Genomic DNA, 20660 nt, shown 5'->3' with positions numbered 1-20660 from the left:
CAAGCGCAGTCGCAAGCTCCATGTGGAAAGAGCACTGAAACACGCAAAAAAAATCGAAATGCCCCTGAAACAAAGACAATGTAGTGCAACCACAGCAAAGAAAAATTTTACGCTTCCATTTCAAAGGAAAATGCAGGAACCAAGGAGGCAAGTGTGATATATCACAGGAAATGTACCAGTACGACGTCCTCCCAATCATCTATAATTACCCAACTACGAATCCCACAAAGCACGCTCGCACGAATAGGACAAGGTGCAGGTATCGCGCCCACAAGCGAAGCAAAAAGCATAATTGAGACAAGTCTGAGAATCAAGACAACGGCATCAACCACTTCTAGTCACTACAGCCATCACGACGATTCCAAACACGAGCTGTGCGTCTACCAGTAATAGAAGCGCTACGATTAATGACATCGACTGAAGCAAGCGCTTCATAGTTATCCACGCTAGCGAAGATATGGACAGTCAAAGCAGCGCCAGAGAAGGGCAAGAAAAGTAAAATCAATCATTCAGCCAACCAAAGAGTTAGATTTATTTCGCCCGCCAGGACAAAAGCAACAGACACTAAAATCTTGACAGACGATTACAATAGCCGGTAATGCAAAGCTTGCTAGCCACCATCTGGGTCCTTCCTCAAGAGGCCACTTTTCAAGTGGCCTTTCGCTCTCCTTTTTCGCCAAATGATTACACCGACGTCTACGCCGACGACTGCGACGCGGGAGCGTGGAACGGGCCTTAAGAGCTGCGCTCTAATAGGAAGTGGAGACCGGAGACTTGACGAGCTTCGCGTTCCCTTTCCTCCAAGACCATTGCCAGGTTCCTCGAGCGCAGCAGAGACGTCCATGGCCCTTCGAAATAAATCGGTGAGTTCAGTGCAATCTCTGCTGTTTCCTCGATGAGTGAGTGAAAAAAACTTTGTAAAATGTAAGACAAGTTAACCTCCGCTGCTCTGGCGGGGCCATCAGTCCAGGTCTACGGTGGCAGGGGCCCCTGCCTAAGCTCTAAAGATCAGCCAGTGCGTTCTGCTCAGCGTTCTGCAAGACATCCTTGTCTCCCAGTATTAGGGATCAGGGGTGCGGTAGGAGGAGCACCCGTTGGATACGGGCATGCCCATAAATGGCCCGTATGATGGGCAATGGCTGCAGTACTGTAGAGGGTAGTAGTGAGCTATGCGCCAGTGTGGATAGGAGCCAATTCATATTTGCCGCCAGGAGGCGGCTTCGTGTCGCGACAGTAGTTTTTGTGACAGTTGGAGGACAGCCCGCGTTCCCCTGTACCGAAGGTGCAACCACTGAACTGCTGTGCTATACTCTTCACCAGTCTCATTCGGGTGAGGTGCTTCCTCCGACGCCGTAGTTGCAATAACATTGTTTACGGGAATTTATCCAGTGTACCATAAGGTGCTGGCTATTTCCTTAATTGATGCTTCTTGCGACACACTGGAAAATGTCATTAACTTCATCTAGGCTAAGCGCAAGTCCAAGAGCAGCAGTGTACAGTTACCACTTCCTGGTGGGTAAACAATGTCCCGTTTCAGGGCCGCTTCGGCTCCTTCAGCGGTGGTAGGGGCCAGTTCGGTTAGCGGCAACAAGTTAAAGGAAATTGGCGAAGAGGGGGAATCTTACGGGCGGAGTGGGTCGTTGTGAAGGGTGCGGAAGAGGGGGAGAGTGTCTGTATGTTTGAGGCGACACCGCTTTATCGTCATCTCGAACAAAGTGCATCGCTATAACGTTACCAAAAATCCAGCCACCATCGATCGCAGCTACCAGCCGCCATTAATCACTTAGTGATGCAGTTTAGAAAAACTCGTGTTTATAGCTGAGCATACACAATATCTCATGCGCGGTTACTTTGCGCAGTCACATTGAAAATGCCACTGAGATGCTGAAACCAATAGCAAAACACCAACTAATCAATGCCATATTTTTAAAGCGAAAGCTTTACTGGCCGTGAACTTGCGATTTCGCCGTGGCGGTGTTTCGAGGAGGCACATGACGTCACAACGCGAGCCTAGATCACCGCGGGTATTTCTCTCTTGCTCCCTAGTCACAACTGCCCGTGCGCCACTAGTACCACCGAGCCACAGGTGTTCCGCCGCTGCGCAGCGCCGCACCTTTCCTCAAAATCAAACTTCCAATTCTCAGTTTTCTCTTTCTTCGTTGTCTCCATCCTTTATCCCTTCCTTTACGGCGCGGTTGGGGCGTCCACAGAGATATGTGAGACGGTTACTTTGCCATTCGCTTTCCTCAAAAACCAAACGAAACAAGTTAGCCGAAGGCGTTCATAGAGTTCATTGGCGTTGACAACTTTGCAAAGGCCGTTCATTTTCACGAAAGGAGAGGCGCACAACCGGCTCCGTGGGTCGATGCAGACCTCAATATAGCTTTCATGTACGTAGCGTTGGTGTCCAGCTGCAAAAGCCTGCTTTGATTGCGTTCCGCACGCTGGATAGGCCGCGCGCCCTCCCTGCCACCCTGGGAGGTGGCATGCAATTAATGGTTGATCGCGAGAGATTGATCACCAAATGAACGCTGCGGCTTAGCTATTGCTGCAATGCCGCATGTCAGCCACAACGCTCTCAGCACTAATGCATTCAGGCCACATATCTCTCTCACCGCCGCCACTTGTATCAAAGCACGAATGAGGCGTCCGCATATCCAGGGAGCCAGTCATGAGGCCATCCTTTGCTCAAAGCCATCGCTGTCTAGAACATTGTCAATGCCAACGCCAACGAACACAGCAAACGACATCTTTCGCTTCTTATATCCTGTATTAGCTGATGTAATCCGCATCAATTCTTTATCGTAGTCGGTATACAAAATAAAGTTGTTCGGCATGGTACATGCATGTTATTCCCGATCTTTCTTTCCACTTACCTGCTGTGTCTAGGCTTTGTGAACCACGACAAAGACTACCGGATATCAACTAACGAACAAGAGGCGCCAAGTTCGCTCAGCCGTGGAGCCTCTGCCTGTCTTCGAACCCGTTGCCTCCTCTGGACAGTCTCTTCAACCTTCACAGGTGAGGATACACGAGTCGGGGTTTTGACCGGGTTTTTTCTTATTTAGGCGGAAGTCAAGTCTGATGTCCACCCGGACCACGAGTGGATGTCCGGCACCCTTATTCGCAGTCTACCGGCCCAAAGCTTGCTCCTGGTGTCCTTCGAAAAATATTGGTGTCAATATGGTCTTAATGGTGTGTTTACCTACTAGAGACAGAGCCCTAAAACTGAAAAACTCTTAAAATCATCCAGGAGCAGCTGAAGGCTTTTATCAGCCGCCACTTGAAAATTTCTGAGGTGCGCCCTTTCGCAGGAGGTTCATTCTGTGCCGATCCTCGGATGACAGGTGCGTGTTGTTCATCACACATCCTTCGAGTCTTTTCCAGTTACACATTTCATCTTGTACCAAAGGCATCATCCGCGGCAAGGACCCATCGGCTTCCCCTTAGGAAATGCTTGAGGGCCTTTAGGACGCTGGTGGGGCGTTATATAGTATTCCGCTGTATCAGAAATGTTGATTGCTCTCGTGTGCCTGCAGAGCCCATAATCACAGCTTTTGCAGGGTTTTCGCGCCCATCTGAGCTTAAGGTTCGGCCCATAGTGTACTGCGTCGACCCGCTGCAACCTCGACCTTTTGCAATGCAGAACTTTCTGGCATTTTGGTCATAGCAGCAGAGCTTTGAAATCAGCGACGCGTTGCCCCCTTTGCACGGACAACCATTTTCCTCAAACGTTAGCTCATCTGATGTGCCCATCGTAGTCTCTGCTGTGGCAATCATCCGGCTGACGATGCTGACTGTTCAAAATGTTCTGATTAACGGAATGTCTCTTGTATCGGCAGCTGTGTCGTAGTGCGGGCTAAACACTGCTCAAGCGTGAAGTTTTCTTTCTACCTTGCCATGTTCCCCTTTCCGTTCTCTCTCCTGGGGCCAGATTACGCAACTGTCAATAAGGAAAATTGGCAAAAACTTGTCCAAAAGGTGTCAATAAGCCTCACTCTTGGTCGTCCCCGGCGGCCATTTTGCTTTTTTGCGTCATGGGTAGCTGCAGATTACGTCACTGGTGTGGCAGAAGTGGTGACGTTGCACATCTAATTATCCAGCCGCTAATTGAGTTTTTTGTGACCGTTTCGAGGCCATCAATTTGACCGTTGCGTTTGTGACAGAAAATGGAGGCGGTGTACGCGGATTAATGAGGTGGCTGCGCTGGCGCAAGCAACGGCGAAGGAGGGCGCACGAAGACGCGCTTGACCTGCCGGACGAGCTGTTTCGACGCCTTTTTCGACTGGAGAAGCAGACTGTGGAGTGGTTGTGCGACGAACTCGCCAATGAACTGGAAGGTTTGCGTGCGCGCGCGCTGTCGGTGCGGCGGCAAGTGCTGTGTGCACTGCGGTTATTTGCCACTGGCGGCTTTCAGGCTGCCGTTGGTAACGAGGCGCACATCGGCATCGCACAACCGACGGTGAGCAAATGCGTACAGCCGGTGGTGGAGGCAATTTGTAAAGTTAGGGCGCAGAAGGGGTGGGTGCAGTCGTCACCTCTGTGTCACTCAGCTACATATAAATAAGACACGCTTATGCTGGCAGAGCACTTTATCCCAGCAAACGGCACTTCGTGGTCGTCTTCTGTTTCTCAAGGGAAAAGAAACAGACAACCACTCGTCACATACTGCAAGACCTCACCTTTTGGAATTTTTTTCATCGATCAAAAGAGCCGAACAACATAGACTTCAACAAGTTGTCTTCGTCGATTTCGTTTCGTGCGCTCCTTACAAGTTCGCTCGATAGTCACGTGCCTATCACTGCGGCCGTTGAAATTTTTCTGCACACTTCGGACAACCGCACAGTAGCTTGATTCCAGACGCCGCGTAACAAACAATAACACGGCGTGGAATCGGCTGCTTCAGTGCAAAGCGACTTGACGTTTTACCGCCGTCAGCGCATCCCCCCGGCAGCAAACGTTACCCGCCAGCCAATTTATTAGCACAACTTCGAACGCTTTTTCTTTTGCTTAATATTTTCCAACTATGTTTTGGCAAAATAAAATATTAGTTATTTTGATTGCAGCCTATTTCTTAAATCTTTTTACAAATATTTTGCAGACGGCCTCTCACCTTCGAAATAAATGGCTGATTCCTCCTTGCGTCAAGCGGTGACGTCTCTTCGTTTCATCATTTGACGTCACTGTCAATAACGTTTGACAGAATTTTTGACAGTTGCCTAATCCGGCCCCTTGATTAATATATAACCACCCTCTGTTGACAATAAACGCCAGTTTTTACCTGTCTCGTTCTCAAGCGTGTACGCTCCTTCCGTTCCTACCGTGGCCTATCGGCTGTGGCTATGTTGCAGTATCCTGGACATCATCCAGCACACAAGGTCCTCCAGAGCTATTGAGAAAATACCCCGGCGGGTCTTTTGAAAAGGTTAGCAGACAAAAGTCATATCAGGTGTTGAGGCAAAAGTTCGTAATATTTTAAGCGAAACTGCGACACAGTTATGTTTGTTCTATCCAAGGTCAACACACTAAGTTAAATCCGGGGCCCAGACGCTGTAACGAAAGTTCGTTAGGGAGGCGCCTGTCGTCAAACAGTGACGACGTTGTGGGGAATCCACGACGGCGCTGCATCGAACGTGCATAAGATCTTCTTTTATGCAGTACTGTGCGCTCTCTCTATTCATGTAAAATTTTGCTCGACGCCGCCGCTCTTCGCTTGGGCCATCAAGCGAAACTTCGCGTACATGGAGCTCAGCCTCTATTCCTAAACATGAACATGCCGCTTCTTTTCATTGCGAAGCACATTACTGCTGATAAAGCTGATGTACGGTCTAAGCAACATATCTTTATGTTAGTGTCATGGATAATTTTACCAGATCAGTCACAACTGAGCGCTCTTTCAAAACATGAAGTTGGCAATTTGTTCGTCGTCACCAGCTTGCAGCCGCGCTTGTGGTTATAAGTGGTTCTTTTTTTCTTCCATTTCTGCTCTCAGTACCGAAGCACTTGCTCTTGTTTAGAATGGTCCGCAAGTAATCGGCCATGAAATAAGCTCTTCACACTGTTCAAAGTACGGAGACTGCCATGCAAGCTGCTTCATAGAGCGAATTGTACAAAATGTATTCACGCGCGCCGGCCGCTCGCTCGGAATCTCGGCTTTGTTCATTTTAGCGCGACAGTGTAGGTCATGCTCCGAAAGCGAACAGCAGCTCCTCGCGTGAGCACCCAACACTTTTCCCGCCAAAAAAAAAAAACATTTTGTTTGCAGTTTTTTTACTTCCCATTGAGTGCCTCAAAGCAGCGGCGCTTTTCCCGTGCAGGCTTCTGTGACGTGGCAGCAGCTGAGCACAGCCTGTCCCTACTCGTCAGCGGCTCCGCGAGCATCTGCTCCTGTGTCTCCAGAAGGATGGTGGCGACATCTACCCACCCGTAGAGCAGTTGCTCTTGGCAGCTCTTTCCCGAGAGTTTCAACTTGACGGCCATGGAAAGTCGTGAGGGCAGCGTACAAGTAGGCACTGCTATTGTTCTCCACAGCAGCAACAGATGGCAACTGAGCTCTCCCTGCTTTACCTGCTGGTGGCGCTGCTGCCATTCCTTATGCTAGTGGCGCCACCACCTGCCATAGAACTCACGCATAACACAAGTACGTCCTCCAAAATCGCTTCACGTTCACTACACTAATACCACCAAAGCAGTAATTTTAACAATTGAAAACGACACGCGCGATGGCCTCAGTGAAGTGAACCGGAATTCAACTGGGGTTATAATGAACAAACTACGATACCACAGGAGCACGCACGCGACGAGGCCACAACCCACATTGAACTCTACAGCCACAGCGGCAGCAACCACACCGACCACATCGACGTAGATAAGTAAACTTAGAAGAAGCCCCGGTGACTCCCAAGGTTATGGCGTTTTGCTACTGATAACATGATCGCTGGATGAATGCCGACAGTTTCGGCCGCTGGAGAATATAGAAAAAATGCATGTATAATGAGATTCGAACGCACAGCGTGCCTAATTATACGCAAGCCCACTACTCTATATTCTATAAGCAATATTCTATTCTAAAGATTCGTTTTTCCAGGCTGTTTTCCGGGACATCGCCAGCGCTATCGAAAACGAAACATGGCAAAACATGGTTTGCTCACCTACCTGTAAAACCCATAAACGTACCCATAAAACCCGGAAAACGTCTGTCAAACAGCGTAACCACACTGGACATATACGCATTAAATGCAGGAAAAGCTTCCAGATGCTTTCCTCTAGCTCATCATGTATGCCTTGTCAAGAACGTCATTTCTCCTGTTCCTCTTGGCAGAGGAAATTTCAGCCCAGCAGACTTGTCTGCTGGCGACGCTCCTGCTGTTCCTCATGCCGGCAGCGCTGGTTATTCAGTGGACATCTACAGACCCCAAAACACGAAGAGCCATTCCTGCACATCGACCATAACCCTCACACACTACACCACGAAACGCACACCCCAACAGAGTGGCCATCTGTCCAACCACCATTACGAAAACCACGGCGACAAAGGCACAAATACCACGAACATTAGCTCGGCAAAAAGAAACACCTCAACCATCACTCATACACACCAACCGTCGCCACTAGCGGTGCGTCAACTGCAGCGGCAGCGGGGAACGAACATGAGATCAGCTTCCAGCGCGACACGGACCAGCGACCAGAAAAACTGTCCTACCTCGACACACCACCACGACAAACTATTACGGCAATGACGACCATTTCGTTGGTAATATGCTCTCCTGCCAAGGCTGACCAGGGATAACCAGATAACAGAAAATTAGGCGCGTTTAAGCATGGTTTGAACCTGGTTATACGAGCGAAAACTGTTAAGAGTTGACGCGCTCGGACTGGCGCACGCGTGCTTCGTTCATGGCGAGACTGAACGACCAGCGCCGGCGAAGCAGCTGTGAAATCACCGCTAATCTCGTGGTATTACAGCGGCGAGGCTCCGAGCGCGCGCAGCTGCGACGCGTCTCCGCAGCGGGTCACGTTGCGTGACGTCACAGGACACACCACCGCTCCGCCGGCTGAAGTGTGGTCGGAACGGCACTTGTTCTGTTCTTCATGAGGGTGGCGACTGTAATCATGTCTACACATTTTGGCGTGCATTCCTTGATTGGGGCACTAGTTGTTTTATGCCGGCGGTCGTGGCCATCCCGCACTATGCGCAGCCTCGAATATAGAAACGCTGTCCTCTGCTCCCAAAATGTCCCCAGCTATAGTGCTTACAAAGCCCCCACAGCTTCCCCTGCTAAGAGAATTGTGCACACAAGGTTACTGTGCGGAAACTATCAGAACCGAAAACACCTATAAGAATCCATCTGTAACTGGCGCGACCATGACCATCCTAATGGTAGTCATTGACATGCAACAAGCCCGATAGCAACACGGCCTCGACGACCACGACAACGAATTGAGCAATGAGAAATACTGCAACATCACAGCGGTGGCCTTGTTGTTTTAGTGTTAGGCTAGTATTCGAAAATTGCAGAGTTCGATCCCCTATTGCGCCGGCTGTCCTCCGGTTATCCAATCGGTACTAGGAGCAGCTTTGTACTATGCTGCTTTTGGGCGAAATAGGTCCGCGTCAACTATCGCAGCTATCGCCAACTCAATCGTTTTCTGCCGACTCCTTCCCGGTTGTCACCCTCTTCTTTTAAGCAGTATTTTTTTTCCTTCACTGCTCTTGATATATTCCTTAATAATTGCAGTAAGTTGCCGAGAGTGGAGAATATGTGGGCTGGAAGGGCTTCCGGATGGTTCTTCCGATGTTTCTCATGCCTTAGCCAAGTACTTGGTCTCACCAGGGATAAGTAAGACCCCGTTGATAATTGTCAAATTCCAGTCAATGTCGCACATCACCGGGTTGCAGATCACCGGCACGTTCCTTCTCCCTGTTCCCTTGACACAGTCTGTAACGAGCATGGCCATTTTCATTCTTTCTTAAACCAACCACTTGCGCTTCCTTTTCCCTTCTTCATACTTTGCGGAATCAGTGATGTCCTTCATTATCACTTTTCATCCCCTCCAGCCGTTCTTTATTGTCCACGGGTCCTCCCCATTGCCTTTAAATCCCAACTGGGGTCCGCATCTCTGCCTTCTTCCCAGCGCTTCTCCTTTCACCATCCTTTCCGGGTGCACAATTGGCCGTTTCTTCCCTCATGGGACTTCTTGCTATCATGCCGGCCGTAGACGGGGGCACCAAATGGCCAATTTTGGTGGGCTTTTGCCCTGCCTCTGCTACCCAGGCATGGGTTTTTTTCCCTTTTGTTTGGCACGGGTTCACCATTTTTCCCTGCGCGCAGGATTAGTCTTTTCTCATGGCATAGGCCCACTGTTGCCGCTTTTCACACTCCTCTCTTTCTCCTACCTTATTTGTCAATCGGTAATTTCTTCTCTACCCGTTCTTCTATGCTCACCCTTATCCTCATTCTTTCCTTCTGTACTCTCGTTTTCTACCCTCTACAGTGTCTTCCTTTTCTTCCTCCCGTTTGTAAATTGCGCCTTCTTGCCAGCAACCATTAAGCGCTTAACTTTTGGGGCACAAGAGCCGGCTTCCTACCTCATTCTTCTTTCAGTGACCTCTTTTAACGGTACTTTTCTGATCTGCTTTGCTCGCCTTGCTGCACCTTTTAAGTTTGACAGATTTTCTTATTGGATTTTGTCATGAAATCTTCTTTGGTCGCCTCCTCGCCTGTAATATTTTTTTGGACTGGTTTACACAGGCTATAACTATCTTTCTGCAACCTGTGTTTTAGGTGTTACCTGCCATCGACGAGTCTGACACAAGGGGTCACATAATTGAAAATTGGCGTTTGATTCCAGCTTGCGTAGATGCAAACATCTTGTAGTATGGCGCTCTATATCCTAGTTGCTCTTATGCCACTTAAATTCATGATCAGCATCAAATACCGTAACCGCAGATACGAAGTCCTGCACACCAATGGCGATGACCGCAATTACGTACAGAATACCTGCCACTACCAATGTGCGAATCATCAGCAGTGCAACTACGAGAGCTACGATAGCAACTGTACAGCCACGACCGCAACTTCCACGTCAACGACTATCACAGAAGAGCAGCTGCAGCTGCACTGCAAACACGGTGGCCGCCCCAACCACGACATCACATTTCTAGAAAGCAACGCATTTCACTAGCCATAACGGTCATGGTCTCGTTACCGCCCTTAAGAACACGTACAGATAAAACCGGCGCTAGAGACAGAGTGCAAGAAACAAGGAGAGCCAATAACGACCGGAGCCGAAAACCCAGGCTTCTGCTCGTTAGGACACCAGAACCGCGCGCCGTCGGTAGCTTCCGGAATCGGGTTTTCGTCGTTCTACTGGTCCCGGGTCTCTTCTGGTCATACGCCACGTGTCACGTGCCTCCAGCCATCGGCTCTCTTCCTCCTGGCTGCCGGGTCTCCTGTGCCTTCGAACATCGCTATCCTGCCGTCCCGCTTTGCCTAAACGGTCCCCTTCGCCAGTTGTCGTGCCGATGAACTTTTGGAGAGAAGTTACCTACTTCCCGAAAGAAGCTGACGTCATTGATTACGCGAGCCGACGGCACAGAATACGTCGTGAGCTGAGCTAGGACATCGGTGATGACCTTACATCGCCACCTGGTACACAACCGGACATGATAAAGGTGAGAGACCCCTTGCATTTTACCGATGGTGTAAAATGTGCAGACAGTAACAAGCGCGGCAGAGAAATTGTAATGCCTTAAAGACGCCTGTCTGGGGTTACACACGATGAGAATAGCGGCCATTAAATAGAAAACAGTCACTGAAACCGACAAAACCAAATGTTTCTATTGTTTTTAGGTTGTTGATCAACAGAAAATTAGTAGCGTAATCATTTCTTACGTGGAAAATCTCTGGTTAGAAAAGAGAATAAAAACACCCACGCGGGAAATGAACCTGCGGCCTCCGCATGTCGCGAGCGGTGCTTTGCCAACCGAGCTAAGACGGCGGCCGCGCAGACTTCTTCTTTCGGGTGTTTTTACGTTGCACGTAACCCAATCCTAAGAATTAAGACCAGCAACCCGTAACGGCGGACGTAGGAACATCCTGTTATACCGCAAGTGTCACGTGGAACGTGATCGAATGCTGAATGAAGGTGGAGGCTCCGCGAAACTATGCTATGCTTCATAAGGCATCAAGACTGCCACAACAGAAGCCTTCCTCCAGCTATTTAGCAGCAACGTTAGGGAAGTGAGGCGTTTACTCACACGTATCAAGGAAGCGAACGGTTTCTGATGCCGACGAAAACCAAGTGGAATGTTACCTTTTGTTTTAAAATGTTGCGTTGATCAACGGGAAATTAGTAGCGTAACAATTTTTTACATCGAAGAATTTATTAGAAAGTAGAAGACAAAAACTACCCCCGATTTACCAGGTTAGGATAAATGTGACTCAGGCGCGCTAACACGTTTGCCGTTGTTAAGCGAGTTGCACCAAACTTTCTTGCCGTCATTCCTCAGATCGGGGCCGGGTGAATTGGAGACACATGGGAGAGGCCTTTGCCCTGGGGTGGGCGAAGTCGTGCTCGTCATGATGATGAAAAGCAGGTTATGATGACGCCATGTGGTCACGTAACCTAGGTGTCCCACCTAGGTTGCTGAAGCTGCCGGTTGCTCCGGATGACCGAACAGGTTACACGCTCACTGCACCACGGGTCGGTCACGTGGAGTACTCCTGCTGTGCAGCGGGAATACTGAATGCCGCTATGATGCCATGGGAGAGCTCACATTGTTCAAAGAGCCTGATAAAAACACACATGCCAAGAAGTGGTTGCCATTTATAGCCTGTTACAATAAGACCGCCGACAGCTCACTGTTGAGTCACGTTGCACCCAAGAAAACTTAAGGGTGGCCCCCCGATCAGCCACGATGCGCAGGGCCCCGAAAATCACGGCCGCAGTAAACGTGTTAATATAGGTTTCACAATAAGACAACCTTTGGACGCTTCACACGCGCGGTTGTATTTATGGTATGCGCGCGACATAAGATTCAAAATTCAAGATATTGCTCTGCTGAACAACGAATCTGCTCGCATAGTGGTGCAAAGAAATAAGACTTGATATGGGCCGTATATCCATAAGGTGCGCGCAAGCTTTGTTTCCTCTCTTTGTTTGCATTTCTGTTTAAAAATGAAAACAATACTCATAATGTACTTCTTGTGACGCTCGTTCATTCTAGGTCGTTTCACCGCGCTAAACGGAGCCTAGCCTTCAGCCGGGGTGACATCGGAGCCTCCTGCCGCTTTCGTGTTGGCCTCTGCCACCGTTCGCCTGCAGACGATGCCACATCCATATATCCGCGTTCAAGGGCGGAAAGTGGTTCTAATCAGGACCGTTCTCATCATCTTGTGTGAGCCCCCCTGGCAGGCATCGGCGACACAAGTTCTGTTCTTCTTGTCGGTGGCCGCCGCAGGCCAGCTGAAACTTCCAAGTGCCGCAGCGCAGTCCACAAAGCATCATCGGCCAGAGCGACCACAGCTACCAGCGCTGACAAGCACCGCAACATTTGTTCACCACGGCGCACACAATATCACGATGAAAACCGCCGCAAGTACGACGACCACTCTCATGAAACATCCACTAGTACCATGCACCACAGCCATCTCTGCTTAGCCCCAACCCCTTATCGCACGACACACACCAACCACAATCTCAGCTAACAGTTTCATGTACACATCTCCATGAGTTTCACGCTCACATATGCATCAGTATCGTGGTCAAACCTGCATCAGTTACCGCAACGCCAGGCGCACGCACACGCCAACCACAATCTCAGCTAACAGTTTCATGTACGCATCTCCATGAGCTTCACGCTCACATATGCATCAGTTTCGAGGTCAAATCTTCATCAGTTACCGCAACGCCAGGAACACGCTCACGCCAAACACAATCTCAGCTAACAGTTTCATGTACGCATCTCCAGGAGTTTCACGCTCACATATGCATCACTTTCGTGGTCAAATCTTCATCAGTTACCGCAAAGCCAGGAACACGCACACGCCAACCACAATCTCAGCTAACAGTTTCATGTACAGTACTCACGGATTGAAATAGGACATTCGGAGCGCTAGCCTTGCAGTGCCACGCAGGCATGTGGTAAACCACAGGCCGGCTCATTGGCTACTGGAAGGAACAATTCTGCTTTGTAGATGTTCTCCCTCTCGCGCCATACCACAATGCACCACCTTGGTTCCATGAGCGTCTACGGGCGGCGCTCCATGAAGCGACGGCCACGCGCTCCGAATGTCCTATTTCAATCCGTGAGTACTGTACGCATCTCCATGAGCTTCACGCTCACATATGCATCAGTTTCGTGGTCAAATCTACATCAGTTACCGCAACGCCAAGCACAAGGGAAAAATCGGGCGACGGCCACAAATATACCGGCTTACTGAGCCATATCGGCATATGTACAACATGTTGGTTGCGACACCATCGATTGTACTAAATCGCGAAAACTATCCCCTTACCGCTCACGACACATAGGCGACGTGAACGTGGTGTCCTGCAATAAAGTATGCATTTTTCTCCTATCAAATGCAGTCTCAGCGTATCAGTGCTTGAAGGGAACACATGTATCACGCGACTGTCGCCAGGTTGGAAACGACAGTTGAAACCTAGGATCTGAACGTAGTAAATGTTGCAGTCATCACGAGTGAACCGATCGTATTTTTCGTACTTTGCTTCGTGAACAGCCAAAATTTCCAGCGCTGATCCTGTAACATACGACAATGCAAGATGCAGACCAGAATACGCTACTTTCGCACCGCGACCGGTTAGCGCGTAGTATCAGATATATAGATAGATACTTGAGGCCTTGCCCTTTGTAACGGGTGGGCACCACTAGGTTGGGCACCCGGACCAAAAACAAAAACAAAAAACCAGAAGATGGAAGCGCGCAAGGAGAGAAAGATAAAACGCACAAAAAAGGAAAAAGCATTAAACAAACAAAAAAACACGCAAAGGCTAAAGTATGAGGCGCCATCTTCCGCCGTGCAGCCAAAACACTACGTGCAAAAACAGAGCTTTGTGACCTTGAAAAATTAAAAGAAGCAGCTGGGTTGTGGGGCGCTGTGTGCGATGTGCGCTCTGTTGAGAGCACTGCCGCTGCGGAGTGCTCACCCTGCATAGTTTCCCATTATCGAGGTGTTAAAACTGCCGAAGTGCATCGAATATAGATTGCTGATCTCCAGAGAATGAAATACGAGTAAAGTACCAAAGCACCAGTAAGTACTGTTTGAAACGGTCGACCGTCGCCATCGCCATACATTCGGGACGGCGTGAATAAACATCTTCCTTGTGGTCTTGAAAGCCTGTTTCCTTGCTGCGAGCCACTCTGTCGCTCACCCCCCCCCCCCCCCCCCCCCCCCACACACACCGCGGAGGTTTCGTGCGCCGTAGTGTTGCCCCACTGTGTACAGTACGTGTGGTGATGGATGAGCCTGCGGCTGGCGCGAAGCTCGAACCCAAGGTAGTTGATGTCATGTGCTCACCGTAGCAACCACTACACCGACCGATTGAAGCCCTACGCCAGTGCTGCTGCCCAGCCAAGCAAGGCAGCCACGCAAGTGCATCCCGAAGCTACAGCGTTGGTTTTCTGTGTTCACCCTTTACAGCCGCATCGATGTACTGGGTTCAGCTGGGTTCAGCGTGGGGGCTTGCAGTATAACCGACAGAAGGCAATTATGAGCCCATTTCGATAGTTGGCACCAGCTGGCATTTGTAGCGATCGAGTACTACAAAACAGAATTGCCCGAATTATTGAACCCTCCCTCACCGCTTTGCGTCTTTGCAATGGAAGCGCTAGCATTGGCGGTCCCTATCACCTGATTGTTGTCAGCGAGTTGCGTACGAACGATAATGGGCTGACAAAATGACATGAGAATTTCTTGCACTCACCGAAGGCATTTGCCCTGGACAAGGGCGTCGTTCAAGCGCAAAGAACTTGGAAGGAGAAAGACTTGGACAACGCGAGCGGTTACTTCCAACACAAGCATATTAAATACGCCTTGCTGCATGACGTCAACTGACAGCACCACCGACATGAAGTAGACGCACGCAAGAACATTCTCACCTTGTTAGTCAGTGTTATAGATGGTGCGCTGATGCAGGATGAACCCGCTTTTCTAATCAAATCTGCTATAACGCCCTGACACCTACTTACCTTGCGTGCGCTGAAGAAAGGTTTACATGGCTTTTTTTTTCTTTTCAGCACAGTCAAGACAATGTTCAGAAAGATTACCTACTGACGTCATCACAGTCTGCCCACCATGGCAGGTGGCAATAACCCCATCGAGCTGCTATAATTGCACACCCTCCTGCTGTGCTCCAGCAATCTTTCATTCAGACATCGGCCAGTTTCACCGATGTACCTAGAGCCATTCGATAGGAGAATTACATTCCAGAAGCGCATGCTACAAAAGGGGTGCTAGATACCGCATGGTTCTTAAAGCTTTTGGAAAGGGTTAGTCAATTTGGCTAGTTTTTCCAGATTCTCGGGCGTGAGAGCTTGAAAAGCAAACAAAATTGACTAATCCTTTCCAAAAGTTTTTAGAACCATGTAGTCTCAAGCACCCTTTTTGTAGTATGTGCTTCTGGAAAGTAATTCTCCTATCGTATGGCTTTAGGTACATCGGCCATACTGGCCGATGTCTGAATGAAAGATTGCTGGAGCACAGGAGGAACGTATGCAAATATCGAGATGGTAATCTTTGTGAACATTGTCATGACTGCGCTGAAAAGAATAAAAATCCATGTAAACCTTTTTTTCAGTGTATGCAAAATAGTGGCCAAGCGTATGTGTCAGGACGTTAGAGGAGTAATAGAGGCAGGTTTCATTAGAACACTTAGTAACAAAGAAAAAATATGTTGTATGCCTCCTTAGAAGCAAGTGGTACGTACAATTTGTATCAGGTCTCATGAATATTTTGAAACAGCAGCAATTAGTTTTACACCCGTGTCGAACGCATGATACCGATAGCACAAAAAATAATGACAACGAAATGCAGCATAGGTTGGTCAGATGTTTAGGGAATCCCCCAAGGTGGAGTAAATTTGTAATCAGGGAGTAATTACTCATTGGCATCCACCCGTACGCATCCATACGGCTACAAAGGAAAGCTATGTACAGCTTTCTTAGAAACTTCGTAGTTAAAGAAAAATTTGTTCTGGTCGTTCTTTCGTTCTTTGACTACGAAGTTTTTGAGAAAGCTGTATAGCTTTCCTTTGCAGCCGTGTGGCTGAGTTCGGGTGGGTGCCAATGAGCAATTACTCCCATATTACAAATGGAGCATACTGTGGCTCTGCCGACGCTCGTTCGGCAGCAGAGTTCCTAATTAGTGTTGACGAACTCGAATTAAAAAATATTTTGTTTTTGCATGCGGCCACTTGATGTCGCGGTGCTGTAAGTTGACGCCATGCAGCAAGGTGTATTTAAAGTGCTTTTGTGTCGGTACAGTTGGAAATAAGCGCTCGTGTTGTCACGTCTTTCTCTGTCCTTTTTCTTTGCGCTTGTACTTACTGGATGGCAATGCCCCATCTCTCCCAAATGTTTGTGCTACTGAGTGGACAAAGGACCTGCAAAAACCATCGCCCCTGGACACAACGGCCTCGAAGAAAAGCGCAGAAGGATCGTAGGATTGGAACCAGCTGCATCACTGCAAGATGTCTTCAATTACGGCGTCGTCCACCGTTTACATAGTGCCGTTTAGCCGCTAAATCCGTATGCACCCTGTGTCGTGTCTCTCTGCACGGCATCCCTAAAATCCGCGCTCAATAGGTGGCGCAACAGCGCTTTCGAAATGGTGGCGCTCAAATTTCGTTCGAGTTTTGGTCAATAGTGCGACTTTGTAACGAAAGCAGGACTACATCCCGACGTAGCAAGTCTACCGAAAACGTGAATAGTTACGAGGAATCGAACGTAGAAAGGGTTGCGATGGGCATTTTCTTTAATTCAACAGCGCAGTGTCCCGTGAATTTATTACTGTACGCGGAAAATTTGGTAACTTATTGCAGACATCGAAAGCGGCATTCAACCGTACATTGTTGCCCGCCACGGTGGCTCATTGGTTAGGGCGCTCGACTGCTGATCCGGAGTTCCCGTGTTCGACCCCGACCATGGCGGTTGCGTTATTATGAAGGAAAAATGCTAATGCACCCGTGTGCTGTGCGATGTCAGTGCACGTTAAAGATCCCCAGGTGCTTGAAATTATGCCGGAGCCCTCCACTACGGCACGTCTTTCTTCCTTTCTTCTTTCACTCCCTCCTTTATCCCTTCCCTTAAGGCGCGGTTCAGGTGTCCAACGATATATGAGACAAATACTGCGCCATTTCCTTTCCCCCAAAACCAATTAATAATAACCGTACATTGTTTGCGCTGCCACTGACTCAAAATGGGCGCCAGAAATTTTGCCCTTCTTTGATGAAAGGTAGCCCCATGGACCATTGAACAGCCGCTTTGCTGATGTAGATGAGGTCAACTTAATCGCAAAACATGTATAATTGCTGGCATCACTCTCCGATCAGAAGTTCATCGTTCAATGGTCCCACCCTCTTGATTTCAAAGAATATGTGGTCCTCATAAACAGCGTGACTGCATCCGCTGCTTGTATTCACGCTCATCGTCACGGAAATGCATCGGGGCGCCGATAAGCTGCCAATTCTGCTGTTCAAGTGATTCGTTTTGGAGACATGTTGGCGGATATCGATTGCATATGGCGGTGACGCTGTCGGCTATATTGCCCTTGAGTTAAGAATAGTGCCTGAAATACGACAACAAAAGGCCGTCTCCCGAAAACCCAAAGCCAGGTTTGTTAGCTGTCAGTTCAGGCTTGATGTAAATGTGGCAACATGACAATTATATATGAAGTAGTCTAGAAGGAAGTGGGAAGTACTCGTTCGAGCAGTCGCAATGTTTCTGTGGGAAGGTCCAATGCACCATGCATACCATGCTCATGGAACTCTCCTGGCGGCCACGTGGCGCATCTGTGAGCATGGCACACAGATGCGTAGCACTCCTATAGACTATTCACCAATGGGGTGGTGATGCCCATCACCTTTGGTCTGCCTTCGCTGGAGACGAGTGCTGGGGTTCGGAGGCTGCGCGTTTTTCTTGCTTTCGAGGCCAAAGCATGCCCGATACAAGGAGCCGCACGGACTCCTTACGAAGCAAAATTAATTTCAATAGTACTTATATACTTTTACCGGAAATTACAGTTCCAAAGTAATTCGTTACATTACAAAATTATTAAACCGATAAAAGTAATGAATACATAACAAATTACCGAGAGAAGTAATTTAATTACTGTAATCTTGTGGAGAGTAAGCAGCAAGCATCGGAGTGGAGAAGTAGACATCTGGGTGTAGATTCGATTGAACTAGGAAGAAAATATCGAAAGTCCCCCACGAAGAACACCTCAAGACGAAAGGAAAGAGAAACACGACCATAATGAAGCATAGAGCACTATGCAGACACAACAGACGTGAAGCAGTGTAGAGGGAAGTGGAAAGTACTCGTTCAAGAAATCGTAGTGCGTCTGTAGGAAGGCGCAATGGACTGGGAAGTGGTGAGGACTGGTGGTAGTGGTGGTGTGTTTGAGGACCGTGAAATGGTGTAATAGTTTCGGGTCTGACTCTGTACAGAGGGTGTACAGAGAAGCTGTACAGCCGCTTTGTACAGAGATATTGGTGTTTTAAGGCACGAAAAACACCCAGCAAAATATTTCCTTCCTTTTCAGCGCCATTTCCTTTCGTAAGAAAAAAAATAAAAAGTGGCTGTGGTTCAACCCAGCTGAGCCAAGCTCTGTTATGCATGGTTTGTGGTTAGACACGGTTTAGCTTCGGTTCACCTCTATTGTATGAAGACTTCAACGAGAGCGAACTGTTTCAGCGAGAGCAAATCGCGTGGTGCATCACGTGCCACAAGTGCAAGAGCGAGCGCTCTGCAGAGCGGCGGTCGGCGCAGCGGCGGACATGGCTGCCAAGCACAAGAGCGAATCACGTGACACATCGCATGCCACAACTGGCGAAGAGGAGCGGCCGAGCAGCAGCCAGCGCAGCTGCGGACGTGTCTGCCAAGCGAACAGCTGCGGCGACGAAGGTAAACATGAAGGTCCTAGCACAGCAAAAAAGCGGACACGTCACTATGGAGGAAAGCTCAAACGATAGCTGCCCGTGAGGACGCCATGATGGTGAGAGAGCGCCACCCTGCGGTGGCACCCTACGCATCTTAAAGCATCGAGGACTGCATGCAAGACCAGGTGAGCATGCGCATGTTCTCGATTTGTTGACGGCTGTGGCAACGAGTGGACGCTCATAGGCGAAAAGTACGGACGGCTTTTTTTCTATTTTTACAGAGGGAGTTGTTAAATTTCAGTTTCCCGTTTATTTCGGGGTCGTTGGCGTTGTACCACCTGAGGTCATGGCGTCATGGCGTCATGGCGTCATGAAAATACGCCACGGTAATTGTCCAGAATGCCAATAACTAATTGGTCAGAACAAAATACCGACATTCGTGACGACACGTGTTTCGCTGCTGCACCTCTCTCGCTCCGTGCCCTGAGTGACAGAGCGGCACGCATACCCCAGCTAACCCCCTCCCCACAGAACGCACCTCCTCCACACCCTCATTAGTAATGCAAAAGACACCCGTTTCCAAAGTTAAGGGGGATTCACGGTAATGAAAATAAATCGGCCGCACGATGTCTGCCACTCGCCAGTATCAATCTGCCTTTACCCAGGATGCTAATTTTTTTTTAGAGCGGAAAACTCTACTGCTCCCATGCTGAACCTGGAGGTCATCTGGCATGTGCAAAATTCCGCGTGGCAGCCGCTTTGAGATTCATCTTCATTGTCTCCTCTTCACAGAGCATTAGTAATTGCGCTGAAAAAAAGCCGTCAAAATTGCCTGTTGTCCTTCAGTGTCTTGATTCCCACAAACGCGGCAAAAAGGCGATCCATCTTTGTTAACAATGTATACTTGTATAGATTGCAGTAAGGCAACATGCGAAACCAATGAAACGCTCTTTCCAGATTCCCTGCTACCTGGCCGCGATTGTCTGTAGCCGGGCTGCTAAAACTTAGGAGTTTCATCAGTTCTCAGAAGTGTGTACAAATGCAAAAGAAGAAGTCAGTACGTTTAGATCGTAGAAAGCAATAAAAACTGCAGCTAACATCGCGGAAACAAGCCCGCGTGCACAAACAGTGAGGCTGGGGAAACTTTCCTGGGTTTAGATTGTAAATGGCGCGTTCAACTTCGTTTCCGGAAATTCCGGAAACCTCGCTTCCGCAAAGACATAACACCCGCTAAAGGTGTCCAACTTCATATCCCGAAACGCCACCATCGCCTGATAGTGCTCAAGAAAAGAATTTGTCATTTGTATGTGTCACGAGGTTACCGTTCCGCGAGATTTTTCGAGACCGAGGACCCGTTTTGTGCGAATCTCCCCGGCGAAGAAAATTTCGGCACTGAAAAGGACAAGAGCTCGCTTTTGTCGGTTCTTCCAGCATTTTTTCTTCTTGCGTCATCTTAGTAGCACGGAAGAGTGCAGTTTTAATGTTGAGTTATTCAACTCTGCTTCGTTCCGCAACGACGAATGTCATTAGCTCTCAAT

Source organism: Amblyomma americanum, chromosome 10 (assembly GCF_052857255.1).
Source record: "Amblyomma americanum isolate KBUSLIRL-KWMA chromosome 10, ASM5285725v1, whole genome shotgun sequence".
NCBI classification, from domain to species: Eukaryota; Metazoa; Arthropoda; class Arachnida; order Ixodida; family Ixodidae; genus Amblyomma; species Amblyomma americanum.
This window is presented reverse-complemented; position numbering follows the sequence as displayed.